The sequence below is a fragment of the Anticarsia gemmatalis genome, chromosome Z (genome assembly GCF_050436995.1).
Source record: "Anticarsia gemmatalis isolate Benzon Research Colony breed Stoneville strain chromosome Z, ilAntGemm2 primary, whole genome shotgun sequence".
Lineage (NCBI taxonomy): Eukaryota > Metazoa > Arthropoda > Insecta > Lepidoptera > Erebidae > Anticarsia > Anticarsia gemmatalis.
The window spans coordinates 1,227,761-1,251,961 of NC_134776.1; the positions used below are offsets into that span (position 1 = coordinate 1,227,761).

Sequence of the window (24,201 nt, forward strand, 5' to 3'; positions counted from 1 at the left end):
CAAAAACGTCAAATGGAACTTCTTAAAAAAATTACCTGCACTACTCCGCAGAGGAAAAATAACTCATCTCCAATCTCAAGGAGAATACTAAGCATGAGAGTAAATACTCCCCGCCATTCTCCTCTACGGCTAGCTAAAAGTACCACCATAAGTAGCACCAGCTCTCATAAAATAGAGCAGGAAAACTCTGAGTGTAACAGGAACACTCAGTCAGAAAGTCGTCATTGTTACGTTGACAACACAATGTGCAATAAAACACACTCTGTTATAAGCTCGGAAAGCCTACCTGCTCTGACTGCCAACAACAAACACAGAGTAATTATCCTGGGTGATGGTCAAGGTCGGGGTCTACGCAACGTACTACAAAATTTACTTGGTTCCGCTTACGACGTGATTGCCTACCTAAAACCAGGTGCTGAAATGAGTAAGATCTTAGAATACTCGAAAAACGAAATAAGCACATTTACAAAAAGCGACTATGTGATTATATTGGGCGGGTGCTGTGATCGAAACCCGTATGATATGGACATAAATCTACATCGCTGGTTGTCGTCAACAGCTAATACAAATGTTATAATAAGTGAAGTACCTAGTAACAGATTTCTCAATGAGTCAAAAATTAACTATTTATTAAGATTTATCTGTAACAAATATAAAAATGTATACACTAGATTTCTGCCAAGTAGACGAAATTATGTACTAAATCTTGCAAGGTCTCTATTGAAAGAAATATTATGTATTCATTATCACTTCAAAGCATTGCAATATGAACAAATGTGTCAAATTAAATATAAGAAGTCTTTTGTCAGTAAATATGTGCAAGTAAACTTATCTTCTGAAAAAAATGTATTAGATAGACTTAATTCAGACGATTTAAATAAACCAATTAATAAACAAACTGAATCGGAATGTAGTGAAATCGAAAACCCAAACAGGAATAATTTATTTCGTTTATAGATTTGTAACTATCTTACATCAAAATACTAACGGATTACATAATAAATCGGATATGATTTCTGTTTGCGTTAACGAATTGGCTACCCAGAACAATCCTGTTGACATACTATGTATCACTGAACACAACATGATGGATGGTGATGAAGTGTATATAAAAATTCCAAATTATAAACTTGCATCCTATTATATGAGAGATAGCAGACACGGAGGCTCCTGTATATTAATAAAAAATAATTTTAAATATAGAAATCTAAACGATATAGTAAAACTTTCAATTAGCAACACATTAGAATGTTCTGCAATCGAGTTATTAGATCATAATATAAATGTCCTTTGTATTTATAGGCCGCCAAATAACTCTGCAGGATCTATTGATAGTTTTTTCATTACTCTGAATAAAATACTAAATAACTTATGCGCAAACGGAAAAAAGGTCATTATCTGCGGAGACTTCAATATAGACACCTTAAAGCGTACAAAACTCTCCACAGAATTTACAGAACTCTTAGCTAGATATGATCTAAAATTAGAATTCAAGCAAGTGACGCGATTCGCTAGTAAAACGTGCATAGATAACATAGCTCATAACATAAGAGCCTGCAAAGGCACTATCAGGGAATTAGCGCTATCAGACCATAATGCACAAATCATAAAGGTACCAGTCAAAAAGACATGTAGCATAAAATATTGGTATATCTTAAAACGGGATTACTCTTATGATCATAGAGCAATATTTATAAAATATTTAAAACAATTAACTAATAGTGATGTCTATAGCTGCTCCGATGCAAACACTGCCTACAATACATTCTCTGATAATTTCATTATGTTGTACGATCTCTGTTTTCCTCAAAAGAAAGTCAATATACATAGTAGATCTAGACCGAAATGGATTTCACGTGGCATAAAAATATGCAGTAAACGTAAATGCCAACTACTGTGGCAATATAGGAATAATCGCAATCCAACCACTAAAACTGCTTTCCAAACATATGCAAAGAGGTATAAAAATATAATCAGATTGACAAAAAAATCTCAAAACGATTACTATATTAAAACTGCTATAAATAAGAACAAAGCTACCTGGAAAGTTATAAATGATATCAAATCTAAATATCCAAATGAAGGCATAAATCAATTAATTAGAAATAGTGAAATTTTAAATCATCCTCAAGACATTGCAAATTCATTTAATAATTTTTTTCTTGACATTAATAATAATAATTCTAGTGAACCTCAAAAATCTTCCAATAAACTGACATATAATTCTAATTCAATATTTATGCAACCGACTATACCGAATGACATTTATAAAATTATAACCAATCTAAAAAATAAAACCAGTGCCGGCTATGATAACATTGTGACAAAAATTGTAAAAGATGTAGCTCATATTATATCTGAACCACTAAGCTTCATTGTAAATTTATGTATTGAAGAAGGCACCTTCCCGGAAAGACTAAAAATAACTATAACAAAGCCATTATTTAAAAAAGGAGACACAGGTGACATGAGTAATTATAGGCCCATAGCATTAATACCTATTTTTGGAAAAAATTTTGAAAAGGTAATGTTCAACTGTCTCTATGATTTCTTTGAATCACATAACATTTTTGCTCCCAATCAATATGGTATCAGAAAAAACAAATCCATAAATTTGGCAGTATACAACTTTTTAGAGAAGGTAATGAATAACTTGGATAAGGGACTACCAGCTGTCGCGCTATTCATGGATATGTCGAAGGCTTTTGACCGTGTTGACCACAAAATCCTTTTAAGAAAGTTGTATGCATACGGTGTGAGGGGAAACGTATACAAACTTATAGAGTCATACCTTAGTAACAGACAACAGTTTACAGAAGTAAGGAGGTTCAATCCAAGTAATAAAACCGAAGAAATATATACTTCTGAACCCGGAACTGCTCATTTTGGCGTGCCTCAAGGGGGTATTATGGGCCCTCTGCTCTTCCTTATTTATATAAATGACATGCCTTCAGTAACAAATCATGATATCACACTATTTGCTGATGATAGCACTGTTTTATTTGTTAATGAAAATTTAATCGACTTGGAATCTGACATAAACAAAACTATGTCCCTATCTAAGTAATGGATTTTCAAGTCATCCGTCCGTCGAGTTCGTATTTTAAAATTCATTATTTTTGTTTTATCAATATTAATAATTAAATTGTTGATTTTAAGCCAGTCTATAATTAGTAATATTGTTTTGTTTATGTCAGATTCCAAGTCGATTAAATTTTCATTAACAAATAAAACAGTGCTATCATCAGCAAATAGTGTGATATCATGATTTGTTACTGAAGGCATGTCATTTATATAAATAAGGAAGAGCAGAGGGCCCATAATACCCCCTTGAGGCACGCCAAAATGAGCAGTTCCGGGTTCAGAAGTATATATTTCTTCGGTTTTATTACTTGGATTGAACCTCCTTACTTCTGTAAACTGTTGTCTGTTACTAAGGTATGACTCTATAAGTTTGTATACGTTTCCCCTCACACCGTATGCATACAACTTTCTTAAAAGGATTTTGTGGTCAACACGGTCAAAAGCCTTCGACATATCCATGAATAGCGCGACAGCTGGTAGTCCCTTATCCAAGTTATTCATTACCTTCTCTAAAAAGTTGTATACTGCCAAATTTATGGATTTGTTTTTTCTGAAACCATATTGATTGGGAGCAAAAATGTTATGTGATTCAAAGAAATCATAGAGACAGTTGAACATTACCTTTTCAAAATTTTTTCCAAAAATAGGTATTAATGCTATGGGCCTATAATTACTCATGTCACCTGTGTCTCCTTTTTTAAATAATGGCTTTGTTATAGTTATTTTTAGTCTTTCCGGGAAGGTGCCTTCTTCAATACATAAATTTACAATGAAGCTTAGTGGTTCAGATATAATATGAGCTACATCTTTTACAATTTTTGTCACAATGTTATCATAGCCGGCACTGGTTTTATTTTTTAGATTGGTTATAATTTTATAAATGTCATTCGGTATAGTCGGTTGCATAAATATTGAATTAGAATTATATGTCAGTTTATTGGAAGATTTTTGAGGTTCACTAGAATTATTATTATTAATGTCAAGAAAAAAATTATTAAATGAATTTGCAATGTCTTGAGGATGATTTAAAATTTCACTATTTCTAATTAATTGATTTATGCCTTCATTTGGATATTTAGATTTGATATCATTTATAACTTTCCAGGTAGCTTTGTTCTTATTTATAGCAGTTTTAATATAGTAATCGTTTTGAGATTTTTTTGTCAATCTGATTATATTTTTATACCTCTTTGCATATGTTTGGAAAGCAGTTTTAGTGGTTGGATTGCGATTATTCCTATATTGCCACAGTAGTTGGCATTTACGTTTACTGCATATTTTTATGCCACGTGAAATCCATTTCGGTCTAGATCTACTATGTATATTGACTTTCTTTTGAGGAAAACAGAGATCGTACAACATAATGAAATTATCAGAGAATGTATTGTAGGCAGTGTTTGCATCGGAGCAGCTATAGACATCACTATTAGTTAATTGTTTTAAATATTTTATAAATATTGCTCTATGATCATAAGAGTAATCCCGTTTTAAGATATACCAATATTTTATGCTACATGTCTTTTTGACTGGTACCTTTATGATTTGTGCATTATGGTCTGATAGCGCTAATTCCCTGATAGTGCCTTTGCAGGCTCTTATGTTATGAGCTATGTTATCTATGCACGTTTTACTAGCGAATCGCGTCACTTGCTTGAATTCTAATTTTAGATCATATCTAGCTAAGAGTTCTGTAAATTCTGTGGAGAGTTTTGTACGCTTTAAGGTGTCTATATTGAAGTCTCCGCAGATAATGACCTTTTTTCCGTTTGCGCATAAGTTATTTAGTATTTTATTCAGAGTAATGAAAAAACTATCAATAGATCCTGCAGAGTTATTTGGCGGCCTATAAATACAAAGGACATTTATATTATGATCTAATAACTCGATTGCAGAACATTCTAATGTGTTGCTAATTGAAAGTTTTACTATATCGTTTAGATTTCTATATTTAAAATTATTTTTTATTAATATACAGGAGCCTCCGTGTCTGCTATCTCTCATATAATAGGATGCAAGTTTATAATTTGGAATTTTTATATACACTTCATCACCATCCATCATGTTGTGTTCAGTGATACATAGTATGTCAACAGGATTGTTCTGGGTAGCCAATTCGTTAACGCAAACAGAAATCATATCCGATTTATTATGTAATCCGTTAGTATTTTGATGTAAGATAGTTACAAATCTATAAACGAAATAAATTATTCCTGTTTGGGTTTTCGATTTCACTACATTCCGATTCAGTTTGTTTATTAATTGGTTTATTTAAATCGTCTGAATTAAGTCTATCTAATACATTTTTTTCAGAAGATAAGTTTACTTGCACATATTTACTGACAAAAGACTTCTTATATTTAATTTGACACATTTGTTCATATTGCAATGCTTTGAAGTGATAATGAATACATAATATTTCTTTCAATAGAGACCTTGCAAGATTTAGTACATAATTTCGTCTACTTGGCAGAAATCTAGTGTATACATTTTTATATTTGTTACAGATAAATCTTAATAAATAGTTAATTTTTGACTCATTGAGAAATCTGTTACTGTAACATTTGTATTAGCTGTTGACGACAACCAGCGATGTAGATTTATGTCCATATCATACGGGTTTCGATCACAGCACCCGCCCAATATAATCACATAGTCGCTTTTTGTAAATGTGCTTATTTCGTTTTTCGAGTATTCTAAGATCTTACTCATTTCAGCACCTGGTTTTAGGTAGGCAATCACGTCGTAAGCGGAACCAAGTAAATTTTGTAGTACGTTGCGTAGACCCCGACCTTGACCATCACCCAGGATAATTACTCTGTGTTTGTTGTTGGCAGTCAGAGCAGGTAGGCTTTCCGAGCTTATAACAGAGTGTGTTTTATTGCACATTGTGTTGTCAACGTAACAATGACGACTTTCTGACTGAGTGTTCCTGTTACACTCAGAGTTTTCCTGCTCTATTTTATGAGAGCTGGTGCTACTTATGGTGGTACTTTTAGCTAGCCGTAGAGGAGAATGGCGGGGAGTATTTACTCTCATGCTTAGTATTCTCCTTGAGATTGGAGATGAGTTATTTTTCCTCTGCGGAGTAGTGCAGGTAATTTTTTTAAGAAGTTCCATTTGACGTTTTTGTTCTTGTATAAACTGTTTCAAATGACTGTTTTCACAGTTCAAATTTTCAATTTCATTATCAGCACTATTTAATTTTTCTTTAATTTCATTTATTTCTCGTTTAAGGTCTTCTAAATATGATTGATCGTAGTTTTGCGTTTCACTTTGTATACTCATCATAGTAGAATCCAACATTGTCGAATTCAATAAATCCTTACTAGTTGAAAGCGATAAGTTCCCTTGAGAATTTGACTTAATCAATTTATTTCGTACAGTAATATTATCCATGTTTTAAGTTTCCTTTTTGGCTATTCGACGCTAGATGTCGCGATATCGGTCGGTAAAGCAGTCAGGCTATTGGCGCAAGCTTAGTTGCAATCGCTATTAGTTTTGGCTATTCGTCGCTAGATGTCGCGATGTCGGTCGGTAAAGCAGTCAGGCTATTACTGCACGACGTTCAAATAGATGAAAATTAACCGTCGTTAAATTTATTTTATCACACAGATTTACTAAATCAAACAATTAGTTCAAATACTACAATGTTCACTATTTAATTTAGAGATATAACGTCATGTGTTACTTACAAAAAGTCGTAGTTTATAATATTGTTTGTTTATGATCACTTCCACTTTAGTCTGTTAATTTCATTTTTAACTGAATATAATTAAAAGATAACACTTGTACTGTATATTTAGGAGTTATTATTCACTTTGGTACTTAAGAAGATGTTTTAAACGAGTATTTTTTAATTGAAATCAATAAAATTATCATATAACTTTCGACACGAACTCCGTGTTTACGCGACGGCAGCGCCATCTATCATGTATCATCTATCATGTTTACACGATGATACGTCCGAAACCCGTTATTATTTTTTATATATCATCCGTTGTTAATTTTTATCTATTCAATTTATTTCCTTAATGCAACCAATTAATTTGGTTATGTGTTACGAACTACAACGCCATCTGTTAGTTGCGGCGAACGACGACAACAAACGAAATTACTCGGTTTGCCATCTAGTATATCCCGAGCGCACCGGACCCACGTAAACCAACATTTTTGTGTAATATATCATACAAAATTTATGTTTGAAAATCTTATCAATGTATAGCCTGTTCCAAATGTATTTTTTTTACAATATAGCAATCAAAATAAATTAATCAGGAAAAACATGCTGTGTTGCGGACTATAACGCCATCTATTGGTTGGTGAGAACATCAGGTATCGATACGGACGGCACCGTGTTAACTATATGCGAATGTTGTTAAGTGGATTGCAACGCCATCTATGGTCTCTTTAGAGAAACGCAGGTTCAAAGGATTTCTACGTATTTTTTTCAATTTTCTAAAAATCTATGAAATTTTATGCGATAAAAAGTATCCTAGAAGTTGCTCCACTACTTATTCTATGCATATACCAAATTTCAGTGCATTCTATCCGGTAGTTTTTACGTGATAGTGACACATACAGACGGAGGACAGACAGACAGACAGAAAGGAAAATTATAAATTGCAGATTCGGTATCAGTATCCGTTACTAAACATCCCCCATTGGTTTTTTTTTAAATATATTCAATGTACAGAATTGACCTCTCTACAGATTTATTATAAGTATAGATTTACATATATCACTTTTTATTCGTTAAATATATGAAAAACTAATTATTTGCAATTAATATTACGGGAGCGTTTAAATCACCGTGTTTACTTGATTAAGGCGGACTGAGGCGGACCAGGGTATGAGGACACGAAATTTCAAATACCTCCTATTTATGAAAGTTCACTTATTTTTACTGCAATATTGTTGACTGCCTCTGTGGCGCGATCGGTAGTGTATGCGGCTGCCGTGCGAGAGGTCTCGGATTCGAATCCTGGGTCGGGCCAAAAAGTCTTTTCTGAGATTTTCTGTTAAGAATTTCTTAGATATTGCCCGGAGTTGGGAAGTTTGAGGTCGAAGACCTCCGTGCCTCGGAGAGCACGTAAAGCCGTCGGTCCTGCGCCTGACCTCTCTCTGGTCGTGTCGGTTATCCGTCCCACCAGACTATGAGAGTGATGGAATAGAGAGTGTACCTGTGTATTGTGCACACACTTGGACACTATAAACAAAGTCCTGCATAGATGGCCAGTTTCAATAAAACTGACCGCCGTAGCCGTATATCGACTAGGAGGACATTATTATTATTTAAAAGTGGATTGTTTCTCCCTCTTTCAAAGGGGTGAATTACATGCCATGCGGGCCAAAGCCAAGCGTGACATGTTAGAAAGTGATTGCAAAATCAAAATCAATCAAAATCAAATCATTTATTCATTTAGGTCAAATATTGACACTTATGATAGTCGTTACAATTACTGAATCTACCACTAGCTCGGAAAGGGGGTAGAGCCTTATGAGAAGAGCTAGCGAGAAACTCACGGCCACTCTTTTCAATCGCCAAAAGTTTTACAATGTGGTTGATACAATAATTGATCATGCGAGGAACTGCCAACAATCAGCGATATAGACTAAACGTCAATTAAGTTAAATTAATATAGCTAGGTTATTTATTAGTCTCTGATCATACCGTATGTTGGGAGCACCTACTAGCATGTGATAATAAGAATATGGGCAGCAAGTGAGCACACTGGTTGTGAACATTATAAAAGAAAAAAAGTGACAGTTTTATGAATAACATCAAATTGTACGTAACATCACCTATTTGCATCATTAATGCCCATATTTTACAATATTAGACCTACTGCTACTGAGTTTATACAATTTATAGCAAAGTTCCCTAATTTCAAAGAATCCTAATCAAGCGAGCGACTAATCCCAAGAGCTATTGTCGTTTAGATACTCATCAATTCTGTAATAAGCTTTCCTATCGAGATGTTCCTTAACAGCAACTTTGAATTTTGGCAGGGGTAAATCTATGATGTGCTTGGGAAGCTTGTTGAAGAAACGAATGCCGAGACCTACAAACGAATTGTGCACCTTGTGTAAACGATGATGGGGACCTACTAATTTGTGTCTGTTTCTAGTGTTATAATTGTGTCTATCGCTATTTGTTGCGAAAGTCCCTAAATTTTGTTTTATATACAACAAGTTTGCAAGCACATACTGTGATGACACCGTCAGTATCCCTATCTGCCCAAAAAGCTCTCTCAAGGAGTCTCGCGCTCCTAAACTATAAATTGCACGGATGGCTCTTTTTTGAAGGACAAAAATAACATCTATATCAGCAGCCTTACCCCACAGTAATATACCGTAAGACATGACGCTGTGAAAATAACTAAAGTAAACCAGTCTTGCCGCATCCACACCAGCAAACTGTCTTACTTTTCTGATTGCGTACGCGGCGGAGCTGAGTCTCCCCGAGAGATGCGCTATCTGAGTGCCCCATTGGAGCTTGCTATCCAGACTGATACCTAAAAAAGTTGCCGAATCTACCAAATCGATAGTTTGCCCATTTACGACTATGTTAGTACCTGAATTCCTCGCGTTGGGCATAGTGAACCTAATGCACTTAGTTTTGTTAGAATTTAATAACAGATTATTACAAGTGAACCAGTTGTGGACCTGTTCAAGAATACTACTGATATCAATAAAACAAGACTTCGAACGATCTACTTTAAAAATGAGTGAAGTGTCATCTGCAAATAATATAATATCACATAAGTCCTGCACCTGAAAGGGGAGATCGTTTATATATACGAGAAAAAGAAACGGACCGAGTATCGAACCCTGAGGCACGCCGAGAGAAACAGCTGAACCTGAAGACCTTACACCATTGATATCTACTCGTTGAATCCTATTACTGAAATATGACGCAAGTAAATCGAGCGCTGTATCCCTAATTCCATAGTGGTTTAGTTTCCTAAGGAGCGTATTATGTTGGACACAGTCAAATGCTTTGGAGAGATCGCAGAACACCCCAATGGCGTCCTGGGATGTCTCCCAAGCATCATAGATATGCTTGACGAGCGAAATACCTGCATCGATTGTTGACCTACCCTTTGTGAAACCATACTGTTTACCATGAAATAGCTGATTCGAGTTAAAGTGACTTTCGAGCTGCTCTAAGATGACCTTTTCGAAGATTTTGTTAACCGCAGGCAAGATGGAAATGGGCCTGAAATTGCTGGGCTCACTCTTAGATCCCTTTTTAAAGAGTGGTACTACTTTACTGTGTTTCATTAAGTCCGGAAACACACCAGTATCTACGCACCTGTTAAATATTAAAGCCAAATGGGGGGCTATTTCCAGGATGATACTTTCTACTAATTTAACAGAGATGCCCCAGAGGTCAGGTGTTTTTTTGGAGTTGAGCGACCTAAAAGCCTTAACTACATCATTAGAGTTGATATGTTTGAAGAAAAAAACACTACCACATTCTTCTACACTATTTCGAAGTAAACATTCTGCCTTGATGCAGATGATATTATGGATGATGATGAAAGGAATTTGCGAGTGATACGACAAGTGTTGAGTATAGTAGCCTTTTGGAGTAAGTGTAGTGAGTGTGTTGGCATGTGTAGGATGTCAAGACTTTGTGTGAGAGTTTTGGGTATTATGCCTGTTGATGATAACACTATGGGAACTATGTGAACAGTTTGTGCTTTCCATTGTGTTTTTAATTCTATTGCGAGATCTTGATATTTATTATTATTACTATTGTTGATACCAACTGTATTTGTATGTAATTCGGATAAGGTGTATTTTGAATGATAAATAATGTAAATCAGCATACAATTTAATACTTACAAAGATATTTTCACGTTTCTAAGCTCCGATGCACAAAAGTATTTGTTTGTTGCAAAGAAATTTGCTACCATCAAAGAATCTATCTTCAATAAATTACCGCTATTTGCTTTGATGAAACCACTCTACATTATACGAACAAAATATGAGGTTTTATAGTCGTACTATTCAATAGTAAATATTATATAAACAGTTTGCCGGTCGTACTTTTAGTATTGAATAGGACAGAAATGTCGGCTACTTCCCATTTGGTAAACCTCAACTAATACCTACTAAAAAGTTGCATTTGGTAAACATTATTGATTTCATACATTTATTCCCATTTGGTAAACTTTCATTTGAGATGGGTACAGTCTTCAAGTACAAAAAGAAAACACAAAACTGATGATAGTATTAATATTATATAGATTAGTAAGTGGGAGAAGAAAAGTCTAGGTTTAGAGACAAGAGACTTTAATTTCAATAGGTAGGTATTGCAAAATCAATTTACTTTTGACTCATAATGTGTAACCAGCCATCGTGTATGTACTCCCTGGTTAAATGTGCAAGATCCATACATAGTTTGGCGTGATTGTGAGATTCTTCATGTTGTAACAAGCCAAGAGGTGTTGCCTTTCTTAATAGCGCTCTGCCAAAATTATAACACCCTTTGACAGTTATGTTTGGTAATGTCTTTTTTATTGCAATGCTTGGAGCTTTTTCGAAATCCAAGGTCTGAAACGAGGTCGAAAACTTCTGCTTTCCACTCGGGTAAATGAAATTTTAGCATGGAAATTGTCAGAATTACGTTTAATATTATAATGCAACGGGTCTTATACGCGATTGAAAATTTAAAGGTTAGGATACCTTATTGTCGTATAAGACCCGTTGCATTATAATATTATGTGTACTAGTCGCGAGAGTTTAAAAAATAATTACGTTTATCTTTACTGCTACTTGATAAGCCGTACTTTTTGATGGTCGAGATTTTGTCTCAAGACTTTTAAACTTTTAAACACATGAACATTAATTTCACACCGACTGTACCGTACAAAAATAACAATACTAACATAGTTTACCAAATAGGATTAAATGTAGGAAGTAACGAAATGTTTACCAAACGCAACTTTTTAGTAGGTATAATTTGAGGTTTACCAAATGGGAAGTAGCCAATGTCAGCTTGTTTTTCGTCCAGTGACGTCACCGCGCTCTGATTGGAGTTCGCACTCGGGTGATCACCGGTAAAAATTAAAGCATTTTTAATTATTTTTATTTAATTATTTATTAATAATTAGGTTCTTACAATTTTATTTTAGGTTTTATATGCTGTATTTAATAAGTGAAAAAAAGAATAAGATGGATTTGTAACCTGAGTGAACATGCCTATTCCGTTATATGTTATCAGCGTCGTGTTACTCTAGCCGTAGGGTTATATGATACCGGTTTATATATAGGTACCTTGTTATCACATAACAAGTCCCGAACTTTCTGTTGGTAATCAGTTGTATTCATCACTACAGTGGCGTTTCCCTTGTCGGCCTTAAGCATACACGAAGTCCTGTCATGGCTGCTCCAGTCAGCCTGCGACCACGGCGAGTGCAACCTGCGCCGAAACGTTAGGCATTTTAAGGTAAAATGCGTGTTCGCGTTTCTATTATACATTAAACATGCAACGCGAGAGTTTAAAGTCATAATTCCGTTATACTTTTTGGTATAAAATTACATAATAATATATTATATTAATGGCGCCATATACACACAACTATGTCGGATCATTTCAAGTCTGGGCACTGGTAATTTTAAATATGAATGGGTGACTGTTCGTTTATTGTTGTTATTTTTCACTTCAAAAAGGTGAGTGTTATATTTTACAAATTAAGCTGCTTCATAAATATAAATACTGGGTACTGTTAAAAGATTGTGTGTTTTAAATATAGGCTTACAAGATTCATGCCGTTCCAAGTTAAATATTGCACGTACACGTTTATTTTGTGCTACAAATATCCTTATACTATCTATTGAATGTCCCCACACAACTATACAATAGCGAATTATAGAACAAACATATGCATGGTAAGCCATCAGTGAAGCATGCATGGAAGTGGTAGCTTTAACTTTTTTAATGCGAAGACAAATTTGTTAATTTTTACAGATGCTGGCAATGTGTTCAGTCCATTTTAAGTGTTGGTCGATAATAATACCCAAGAATGTAGTACTTTGTAATTGATTGATATTTTGATTATTGTAGGTATGTTATGTACATTTATGTCTTCGTTGCTTCTTTTTTGTGTTTTGAAGTTAATTATGTTAGTTCTTTCTATGTTAATTTTTAAATTATTTAAGTCTAACCAAGTTATTATATCTTTTAATGCATTACTAATATTAGTTTCAAATTTTTCTTCATCTTTGGAGGTGATGATTATTGAGGTATCATCTGCAAACAAGACACAGTCATGTTGAGCTACTGCTTTGGGAAGGTCGTTTATATACAGTAGAAATAGTAGTGGTCCCAGGATCTACACTACGGTGACTTCTAGTCGAGGTATATTCTAATATCATAACAGTATCTCCATTAGGCAGGTTTCGAGAGTCTGCTTGAACGAAAGTACCACTCATTTTGTTGAAACGTTTATAAATATCTATAATAATTACGATTACAATAAGATCGGTTTATAAACATAAACAGAAAAATGACAGATTTCATGATGACAGTCGACACTTGACACACAGAAAATCTTTTCTCGAAGCTCTGCTAATAAGGCAATGGCACTAGGCATTATGCCACTGATGACGTCACATAAAATAAATGTGAAATATATTTTGTATATTTAAAAAAAATATATCGGTACTAAAATTAAAATATTCAAATTAGTTTCTTAAAATACTCTATATTTTCAAAAAATAAAATAAAAAACTATGTTAAAAAAAAATTAACAATCCCCATTGGAAAATGACTATGGGGCAAGAAACAATCATAAAATGATATTTACAATTATACACATACATCAAATAACAAACACCAATATACATATATGACATAATTATATTTCCCGATGTCTTCTACACGTAGCCATGTTGAATACAGGACACTAATATTGATACAAACTTGACCATTCAGAACTCGTATCAGATTTGGCAAATTTGTACCATTATCGGTGACCGGCATTGTCTTCACCTGAAGATGCTGCTTTTGATCGTCCTTGTATCAGTGTAATGCATTTAGTACAATTTAAATGAAATGTGTTAATTTCTGTTTTTATAAAACACATAGTTGGCTGAATGTCAATGCAAGAAATTTGGAACTTCCTGTTAAGCGATTATGTGAATTAGGTAACATTGACATGGGCTCAATTATATGTGTGATTATGGTTAAGTAATAAAACGTTGAACCATCTAGGTATATGTCACCGTCGTGTTGTAAATACCTACTAGGTACACCGATACAGCTACAAACAAGACCAATCTGATAATATTGTGTCACAGGTTCATTCGTCCGGGACTTAATCGGTGAGCCGCACTTTCACTACGTCTCCGAGACACTAAAATTGATCTTGATCATTCTAATATAACAAGGAAAAACTTTATTAGTATACCTATAACCAAATAAACACATACATCTTAAAATAAATGAACAAAACAATGAATGCATGCAACATGGATTCAAACTTACCGAAGTACTGCTGTAGATAATTATACTGATGTAGATAATGATATGATAAGTAAGTGAAGCACACGTCGTACTCTTACTCTACACCTCCTCTCACGTGTCACATCTAAAACGCACAAAGATATAGATAATTATTAGGTATGTTAAGTAGCAACCTGTAGTGTACTCGCTAATACGTTTGTTCGTATATAATGTTATTATTTCTTACATTTGACAGTAAAGTTCTTGAACATTAGTGATCACGCAAGAGACTACATTGTATCGTTCTCATGTTGTCATGACATCTTAAGTGGGTGATAGACGTGCGAGAAAGTACGTGGACTTATGGCTCGACGACTTTTTTCGTCTGTGTGTCACTCTAAGTACGCGTACTTACTTTAAAAACCTGTTTGAAATCTTGCTCGTAGCTCGTCACGGCTCGTACATGTGGCAGCACTGCGAGCCGCGAGCCGCCATTTTTACCAGTGTTTTACCCACATTTTTCGATACTTCCTAAATAACACTAAGCTTCTTCCTTCGACGACATCGCAATAAAGTGTGGGCCATCTTCTCGTGTGTCACCGAGGTACAGCCGAGTTAGTTCGCGATCTTAAAAACCGTGTCCTTAAAGTTCGTACGACTATCACCCACTTTATATTTGATCGTCGCGCTAATGATAATAAACGTCATCATTGTGAGTGGCTAAATAGTAAAGTGAGTGCATTACAAATGTTTATCGTCTACGAATGTATTCAATATTCGAACTCAAGGGAAAACGGTCGTTGCCACGATGTATCGAACTCACCGCGTTTCTGTCTTGCATCCAGCTAGATTGGTTGAATCCTAGTCTATTTTTGTGCTGTGATCATTGTAATGGACAAATACACCAGTGAGCTAATTCTAGTGCGTATTATTTTGGACTATTCGCCACGACTGACCAATCTGATAGCGAGGTACCCCATATGCCTTCGATATTACAAGTGGATTGTCAGGATACAACCCCATACAACACACCGTGCTCCGACATCAGAACTGGGATGAGAAGACCACGCACCACGTGCTTCGAACTTTAATGCACCACGTACTATAGGATGTGAAGACCTCGTACCACACGCTATGGACATCAACGAACCACGTGCTTCGAACGTTACCGCACCACGTGCTCCGAACCATGACAGTAGTGATGATATGCTTGTGCGTGCTATGAAGACATCAGACATCTTTATCGGCTGAGCTACGACTACCCCATTTTGATCCCGATAAATCCGAAGTGGATGCACGATCATGGTTTTCTACCGCGGCCCTGTGTATCAACGATGAACATGATCATGGTGCGAAGCTGACGGATGCTTTGAGCCGTGCTTTGAATGGACAAGCCCCCACGTGGCTGTCGACGATATCTTTTCCTTTTTTTTTTTTTTTTTGACGATGGGGAAATGCATTTACGCATTCCCGGCTTGAAATTGGGGCATAGCCGGGATATGTGGGACTCACCCGAGACTGGGTACTACCCACTAAAACCCCACCGGAACAACGTCTTCGCCATAATGGGGTGGTGCAGGTTCACTTGCGTATTTCACTGCGACCACCCCGGCGCGGCACCTCCATGCTTTACAAACTTTGGGCGCCCAAATTTACCCAAGTGGGGGCCCCCAAGCCCCCAAGAACACAACATTACAAAAATTTATACAGCACAAACACAAACATAATGGCAGGCTATGGCGGGGGGAGGAGGTGCGCATATCTCCTCCTCCGCGGTCCTCGTCTCCGCTGGCGGCGCGGGTCGGAAGAAGACGCCTCCCGATCCCGCTCCGCGGCCTCCTTCTGCGACATGACTGACTCGCAGAAGGAGGCCACCGCCCTCCAGGACCCCTCGCTTTCAAGCATCGAATTGATGACACTTGGTAGCGAGAGGTCCCCCTCGACGTACGCCGACAAAACGTGCCTTTGTGGGCTCCAGGCCGGACACTCCTCCAGGGTGTGACGCGCCGTATCCAAAGTCGCGTCACACTCATGGCAGGCCGGGGTTGCTTCACGGCCCGCAATCTGGTGCAGGTACTTTCCGAAACAGCCGTGACCGGTAAGCACCTGCACCAGCCGGTACGACAGTACCCCCCATCTCCTTTCTAACCACCGCGTGAGGTGAGGCCGGATTGCCTCCACCGTTTCTCGGCCAGCGGCGGGGGACGACAACTGCTCCTCCCATCTATTAATCAGGTCGGCTCGAGCCTCCGACCTGACTCTCCGCACCTCTTCGCAATCCGGCCTCTCGCGCCTCCATCTTACAGCGGAATACTTCCGCTAAGACCCCCGCCTGAAGCTCCCAGGGGGGGTCGCCCGCTAGAAGGGTGGCCGCCGTCCAAGACACGGTACGGTACCCCCTTATTGCTCTCACCGCTATCGTCCTTTGGGGTCTTCTAATAAGAACTCGGTTTTTAGCGGTGAGAGCATCAGCCCACACGGGGGCACCGTACAGCGCCATACTTCGTATGACGCCGGAGTACAGGCGCCTGCAGGCCGAGCTCGGGCCTCCCAAATTCGGCAGCAGCCGACCAAGAGCAGCTGCGGCGGCTATCAGTTTCGGGGCCATTTGTGAAAAGTGGGCCCCGAAATTCCACCTCCCATCAATGGTCAGGCCCAGATACTTCAACTGGGCCCGAACCTCGACCTCCACACCCTGTACGACGATGCGCGCGCCTTGGGGTGGACCCCTGCGCGGGCCGTGGAAAAGGAGAGCCTCCGTCTTTGATAGGGAGACCCTCAAACCCAACCGCGCGAGCCGGTCCACCACCAATGATACAGCGGTGGTGGCCAGTTGCGCCGCCTCCTCGTATGAACTCCCCCGGGTCGCGACGAAGGTGTCGTCAGCGTAGCCGATCACCTCCACGCCGGGAGGGACTGGACCCCGGAGGAGCCAATCAAAAGAAATGTTCCACAGGGTCGGACCTAAAACCGAACCCTGTGGAACGCCGCAGCTCATGCGCCGCGCGCACCGCCGTCCATCGCTGCCGATCCAGGCGACTTCCCTGTCCTGGAGGTACGCCCCCAACAGCCTCCGGAGATACGGGGGCACTCCATGGTACCGGAGTGCCTCCATGATGGTTTCAAATGGGATGCTGTTGAAGGCATTCGCCACGTCAAGCGACACCCCCAGGACAACGTCTCCTTCAGCCACCGCCGCCTTGGTCAACTTTTTTAGAGTGGTCAGGGCGTCGATGGTAGACCGCCCCGACCTGAACCCGAACTGGGCCTCCGATAGCGGGGGCCCTACCACCTCCAGATGTTGGACGAGACGGGCCGCGAGAATCTTCTCGAGCAGTTTACCCGTCTCGTCCAGTAACACTATAGGCCTGTATGCCGAGGGGGAGTCAAGCGGATGATCTCCCCCCTTCGGGAGCAGGCCGTCTCCATCTCCCCCTCAGTAACAAGAGGGGGGGCAATTTCCTCCGCTGCAGGCTCCACGAAACTTGGGGCCATCACCGGGGGCGTGTGTCCCGGCGAGTTGGGGAACAATACGCCTACCACCCTTCCGAGGAGATCCGGCTGAAGCGACTCCGTCAGGGGTGCGCCTAGTGTGCGCAGCTTCTTGCGTGCTGCGCGATACGGACGCCCCCAAGGATCCCTATCGAGGTCCCTGAGGATCTCCTCGATTGCAGCCGATTTGGAGCGGCTTATAGCGAGCTGCAAGTTTTGCTTTGCCGCCCTGTACCGTTCCCACAACTCAGCCTGAGCCTGCTCGGCCCCCTCCCGACCCGGGTTTCTCCAATTACGGGCCCTGCAGCGGGCATGGAGTCTCCGGGCTCCATTGGCGGCGTTCCGGAGTTCCGCTATCTCCGGAGACCACCAGTACACCGACCGGCGCGCTTGACGGCGTCGCGCCCTCGGCATGGCCGCGTCGCACACTCTTGTGAGGGTGGTGCGCATACGACCGGCCAGCATCTCCGTGCTGGCTCCTTCTTCCGGTGCAGAGGCGAACCAACGATGAACGATGGCCGCCTCCTCCGCCAGTTCTTTATCCAGCCGGCTGAGGACCCATATCGGGAAAGAACTGGCCGGTCGTACTGCACCCTCTACGAGGGGGGAGACGTCGAATCGTATGTAGAGGTGGTCTGACAAGGTCTCGACCCCCTCCTCTACCCTCCATCCGGATACTTTCCGGGCAACCGCCGGAGTGGCAAATGAGAAGTCAACCACTGACCCCCCATTGTGCCTCACACAGGTGTGGGCTGTTCCCTTATTGAGCAGGGACAGCCCGGAGAGGAGACCCCAAACCTGCACCGCCTCACCCCTCCCGTTCGTGACGGGACTGCCCCACGCCCGGGACTTGGCGTTAAAATCGCCGAGGACCACAACCGACCCTGACGGCCCACGTGCCACGGCCGCCCTGACAGAGTCCAGGAAAACTTCGAACTCTGCCAGGGAACGGTTGGGGGAGAAGTACACGCCGACAATGGTGTACTCCCCCCAACCGGCTACAACAAAACCTATCCCCCTCTCGACAACCATGAGAGGGGGCCCAGCGCCCATACGGCCAACAACCGCCACTGAGCCGGCCAAGTCCTCGGCCCAATTTGGTTGGGGGGGGATGAGGTAAGGCTCGCACCCCCTCGTGGGTCTGCACCTTGTCGTGGTGAGGGGGCTCAGTAGCAGTAGCGAAGCCAAGACAGACCCGAAGGGACCGTCTCGTTCTGAGGCCTTCAGGCTCAGAACCAGGTCCCTTCACACCGTGCGGTGGTGCGCGAGCGCCACTGCGCGAGAGAGGAAGGAAAACCTCTATAAAAAACCATGGGGGGGCGGACTTTCATGTCCTGCCCGGGGTGGGGGTGTCCGTTGAGTACCGTTCTCGGCGGACCCAAACCGCAAGCCTGGCCCAATTCTTGGGTCAGGATCGGGGGTCGCTGTCGGAGGTCGGGGAGACAGCGGTCGCGAGGAAGAAAACCTCTATAAAAAATAACCCTAACCGTAAGGTTGCCCGTGCCGAGGCGGTGCGTGGCCGGCAGGGGTTCGGTCGCTAGCGGGTGTTAGGTTTAAGTTTAGTTTTAAGGTTTTGTAGGGACCAACCCTAATTAAAAAAAAGGAATTCATTATGAGTATCGCATCTTGTAACATTGAGGTACCCCAGGTCGGTACCGGCAGCGCCGCTGCCGGAGAATCCGACCCCGCCGTTCCGGCGCCGGCGGGCAGAGCCCCCTCGTACTCTGGGGAGGGGCAACAAATGCGTTCCGACAGCCGGCTGGAAAGTTCGGTTGTCGATGGGCCGTCCTGCGCCTCGGGAGGTCCTGGGTCTAGTGAGGCAGGAGGGAGGAGATCACCAACACCGATTGGCACTGGTGTCAACAGTACCGATAGCACCAATAAAGTGGGTAGGGAAGGCCTACAGCAGAAAAGGGATGGACGGGGAAGATTCCTCAAGTCCGGTTATGATCCCAAGATAGACGAGATTGGGGGCAAAAAGCCCGGCAGTGCAGACTGCGCAGCAGTTGAGGGGCGGCGCACGCCTAGTATTGCGCGCCCCTCGTCGGTTGGAGGAGGGGGTTCTAGGCCCTTGTCCCCCGTCGTGGTGCTGGAGCGGCTCCCCATCCACATTGGGAGCCCCAGCGTTAGGTCCCGTATCGCTCAGGAGTCCAGTGTCGATTCCGACACTGGCTCCGATATGAGCATACAATCCGACGGGAATCATCCGTCGGAGAGCGGACGCTTATGGCGTAAACGTCGACCGCGCCCCGAGTCCGAGGAGTCGGATGGGGCGCGAAAGAAAAAGAAGGCGCCGGCGAAAAGGGCGCCTGATTCTGACCCGGAGGAGAAGTCTGCCAAGCAATTGGCAGACGCAATTCAGGAGAATTTGGAGGCAGTTGTCGAGGTCGCCGACAAATCCGGGAACCTCAAAGGGACCTTTATTAAGTCCCTAAAAGACGCCGCCCGGAACATCAGGCTGGCGGCGTCTGAGTTAAGTCGGCGGTCCGCGACCAACGAAAACGTTGCGCTTCAGGCTCAAAACAGCCGGCTAAAGGCGGAGGTCGATCACCTGAATAAGGAGATGGCGGCGCTGAAATCCGTGGTGGAGAACATTCACACCACCACCACCGGCGCCCAGCCCGTAACAACTGGGCAGGCATCTCCGAGCGTGGAGCGCGCCATCGCCGACCTCCGCCTCATGGTGGACGCCCGCTTTGGGGCCATAGAGGCCTGGCTTCCGCCGGAGCCCCGCATCTGTCCGCCCCTAGCGGCGGACAAAAAAGCGGCAGGGGCACCTCCTGTGCCCGCCACTAGAGCGACAAAGACGGCGGCACCAACACCCGCCGCCAGAAAGGGCAAGGCGACAGCGCCACCAGCGCCACCAGCGCCGGCAGCAGAACCCGCCACCGCGCCAAATCCACCGGCTCCCTCGACAAAGAAAGGAAAGGGAGGAAAAAAGGGCAAGCCGTCGTACAGCGCAGTGGCGGCCATGCCCGCCAAAGAGGCTCCCGCAATCCCGGCGACTGCCAACGAGTGGCAGCTCGTCGGGAAGAATGGAAAGGCGGCAAAGGCGCCTAAGGAAAAGGCGCCTAAGAACGCCAAGAAGAAAGAAGCCTTGCCGGCCGAACGCCTTGCCGGCGGGAGAGCCCGACAGACCCCCGCTTTCCTCCCTGGGGCGGGACATGCAGTAATGCATTTTCCTGACGCAAACAAAAAAAAAAAATAATAAAAAAAAAAAAGGCTCGCAAGCCACCGCCACATCAACTTCCCACTGTGCTAGGGACTGAAGGAAGAGGTCCTGGGCCCCCGCGCAGTGGTTGAGGTTCGCCTGGAGGAAGCTAGCGTGTCCGTTGTTAGCCATGGTTATTCGGACATGCTAGCCTCCCGAGTCACTCCCGCTGGTCGAGTCGTGGCGGTGGGAGCGGTCCACGCCCCCACGCCCGATCTACCCTTTACCATGGGGGGAGAGCAGAATCTCCCCCCCATTAAGTGTCCGGCCGGCTTCCCGGCAGCAGCGCAGACGCTGCAACGCATCGCTGCAGACTCGCAGGCCGCAGTCTTGTGACCCTCCTCGCCGCACCGGTAGCAAACTTTGCTTCGGTCAACGGTGGAGGGGCAGGTTCGCCTAGTGTGGCCTACGGCCATGCACCTATAGCAGCGCAGGGGTCGTTGCTCCAGCAATCGGACCAAGGCGGAGGTCCAGCCGACGAGAAGTCTTCCCGCTTCCGAAATGGCTTTGGCGGCCGTCACCGGGCACTCCACGATGCATGAGCCCATGCCGTCGGGACCCGGGATGATCGGGTGGACCTTCACCTGGCCCAAAAGACAACCCCCGGCGTGGGACACGGCGATGGCAACCTTTCCCACGGTGGCCGTGTCCCCGAGTCCCGTCAGTCTCAGGTCCGCACACTTGACGGGGACCGCTATAACCGCAACCCCGTCGAGGGCGGCCTTCAATTTCTCCGCCAGGGCGCAGGCCTTCTCTTGGCCTTGGGAGCCCGGGATCTCGATGACCCTAGCCCCGGTGGCGGACCGACGGAAATGGATGGACTCTATGCCCAGGTCCATCGGGTTAACTGCCTCCTCCGCGCGCTCCATGGCCTGGGCATAGGTCACACCCTTGGCGGCAGCCTCTGAATGGAGGGTTACCACCACCGCCGCCGACTTCGGAACGGTCAGCCTCGGCCTGGCCGGCACCTGAGCCGTCGCGTTAGGGGGGGTTTTCTTCCCCTTGCCCTTCCCCTTGCGTACCACCTCCGACCAGGTGGACGCTGATCCCGACGGACCCGCCTCCGGAGGAGCCTCAGCTGCCCTCGGTGTTGGGGCAACCGCCGGCAGTTCGGCGACAGGGGGGTGGCTTACCCCTTTCTTCTTCCCCCTTTTCCCGGCCCGCGAAGTGGGGTCCCACGACATCCGAAGTCGGGGCCGGAGTAAGCACAGGCGTTGGGGTGGCAGAGGACCCCGCCGACATTCTGTCCGCCCTAAGGGGAGGACGGACCCTCGCCTCCGGGAGCAGGCGCCCCTCAATTCCTTCAAAGCGGTCGTCCAGCATCGTCCCTACCGAGGCGATGAGGGAGCGCCTAAGCTCTTCCAAGAGCTCCGCGACGGTCGGAGTGGAGTCCGAGGCCACAGGGGCAGGTGGTGGGCACGTTGCTCTTGTTGCAGGAGGGGGGGCCTTTGCCTGCTCCAACTCCCGCAGGAGCGCCTTCCTTTCCGCCCGAAGCATGTCGTTCTCACGACGGATCCGGGCGGATTCCACCCTGGTACGGCGGACTTCATCGGACACCGTCCGGTCCGCCAGGGCCTCCACAATGTCCAGGAGACCCGCTGCCGCCAGCTTAAGGGTTCTCTGGCAACCCCCCTGGAGGTGGCCCGACTTGCGGACAACCTCGTAAATTGCGGCCGCACTCTGGCCGGCCTGCGCCCTCAGCTGTTTGGCGTCCATGCGGTATGGAGACTCAGAGGCCGAGCTCTCCATACCCTCCTCAGGGTCAAAGACGGGATCAGGGGGAGCCATGACCCCACGGGACGAAACCCCGCCTCTGGAGGATGTAGCCCCAGAGGACGTTTTCCCGCGCCGCGCCACCGGCCCGCGCGGGCACTCTGTCTCGGTCTCAGACCCAGACGGCCCAGATCCCAGGATTGGGGAAGTCCGGTGCCTCTTACGGCGGGCACCGCCGCCCGGAGCCGAACTGGAGTCCAACTCCATCAACAAATGCCGCGAACGGCAAATCCAAATCGGAAGCAACGGTATCCACAAAACAAGCCAAGGTCAACGGTCAAAGTATGAGAGATCAGTCCAAAATGCTACGCGAAGTCGATGCAGAATACTAGAGAGTCATCAAGATAACTCTCTAGCAAAAAGCAGTATCAAAGTCCAGAAAACAGGCCAGGTCAGTCAAAAAAAAAATCAATAAAACGCTCTAACAGCACCTCCAGAATATCCTCCAATCAAAATCCCAAAATCCCTCCTCAAATTTCAACATCCAAAAAAATGTGGAACGCTTCACGATTTTGCGTGTCATCCTTGCGCAGGGGCCATGCTAATCTTCTCTGTATCGTTCCAATTTTAGTATATGTACTGCCGAAGCAAGTACGACGATATCTTTTCCTGGAATGACGTGGAGTGACTTCAAGGAACTCTTTATGCAAAGGAAACCACAGCAAGAAGATGTCAACACCCTGGGCAAAGCCTGCTGTGACCTGCTTCCGCTGTCAAAGGCAAGCCACTACGCATCTAATTGCCCGCAACTACGCAGTCACGAGGGAAGAAGCAACGTAAGCAGTGGTCCCGTTGCAGCCAAGAAGAGACGGGTTGACCTGTGCATTATGAATGCACCTACTGGAATCCTACGCCATAACGGTGAGCAGCTTTCATTTCATTATGATTCTGATACAGAATATTTGTTAGTGAAGGAGTCATTTAGTCCATTGAAATGTTACATGAGTTTTACATTTCTAAGAGGACGCAATTTTATTTTTGGAACATGTAGGGGGGGTTAGTAGAAGCTTAACTTAAAGTTTGTGGGATCGCCACTCTTGTCCCCGGCCGCCATCTTGGAAAAGGGGGTGGAAACACTTTTTTCGCTATATCTCGAAAACTATGCATCTTACAATAAATTTGTAAAAGCACAATTTGTAGCAAATTATTTTGCCTACAAATATGTTTCATAACTTTTTGCCCTAAA

At 43.4% G+C, this 24,201-nt stretch overlaps 1 non-coding gene across 1 annotated transcript; it reads right to left on the minus strand.

The window, feature by feature from the left end:
- Positions 1-23,503: 23,503 nt before the first annotated feature.
- On the minus strand, positions 23,504-23,610 carry LOC142986800 (U6 spliceosomal RNA). The gene has a single exon (XR_012960426.1). It is a non-coding gene; the product is annotated as a U6 spliceosomal RNA (small nuclear RNA).
- Between the last annotated feature and the right edge of the window lie 591 nt (positions 23,611-24,201).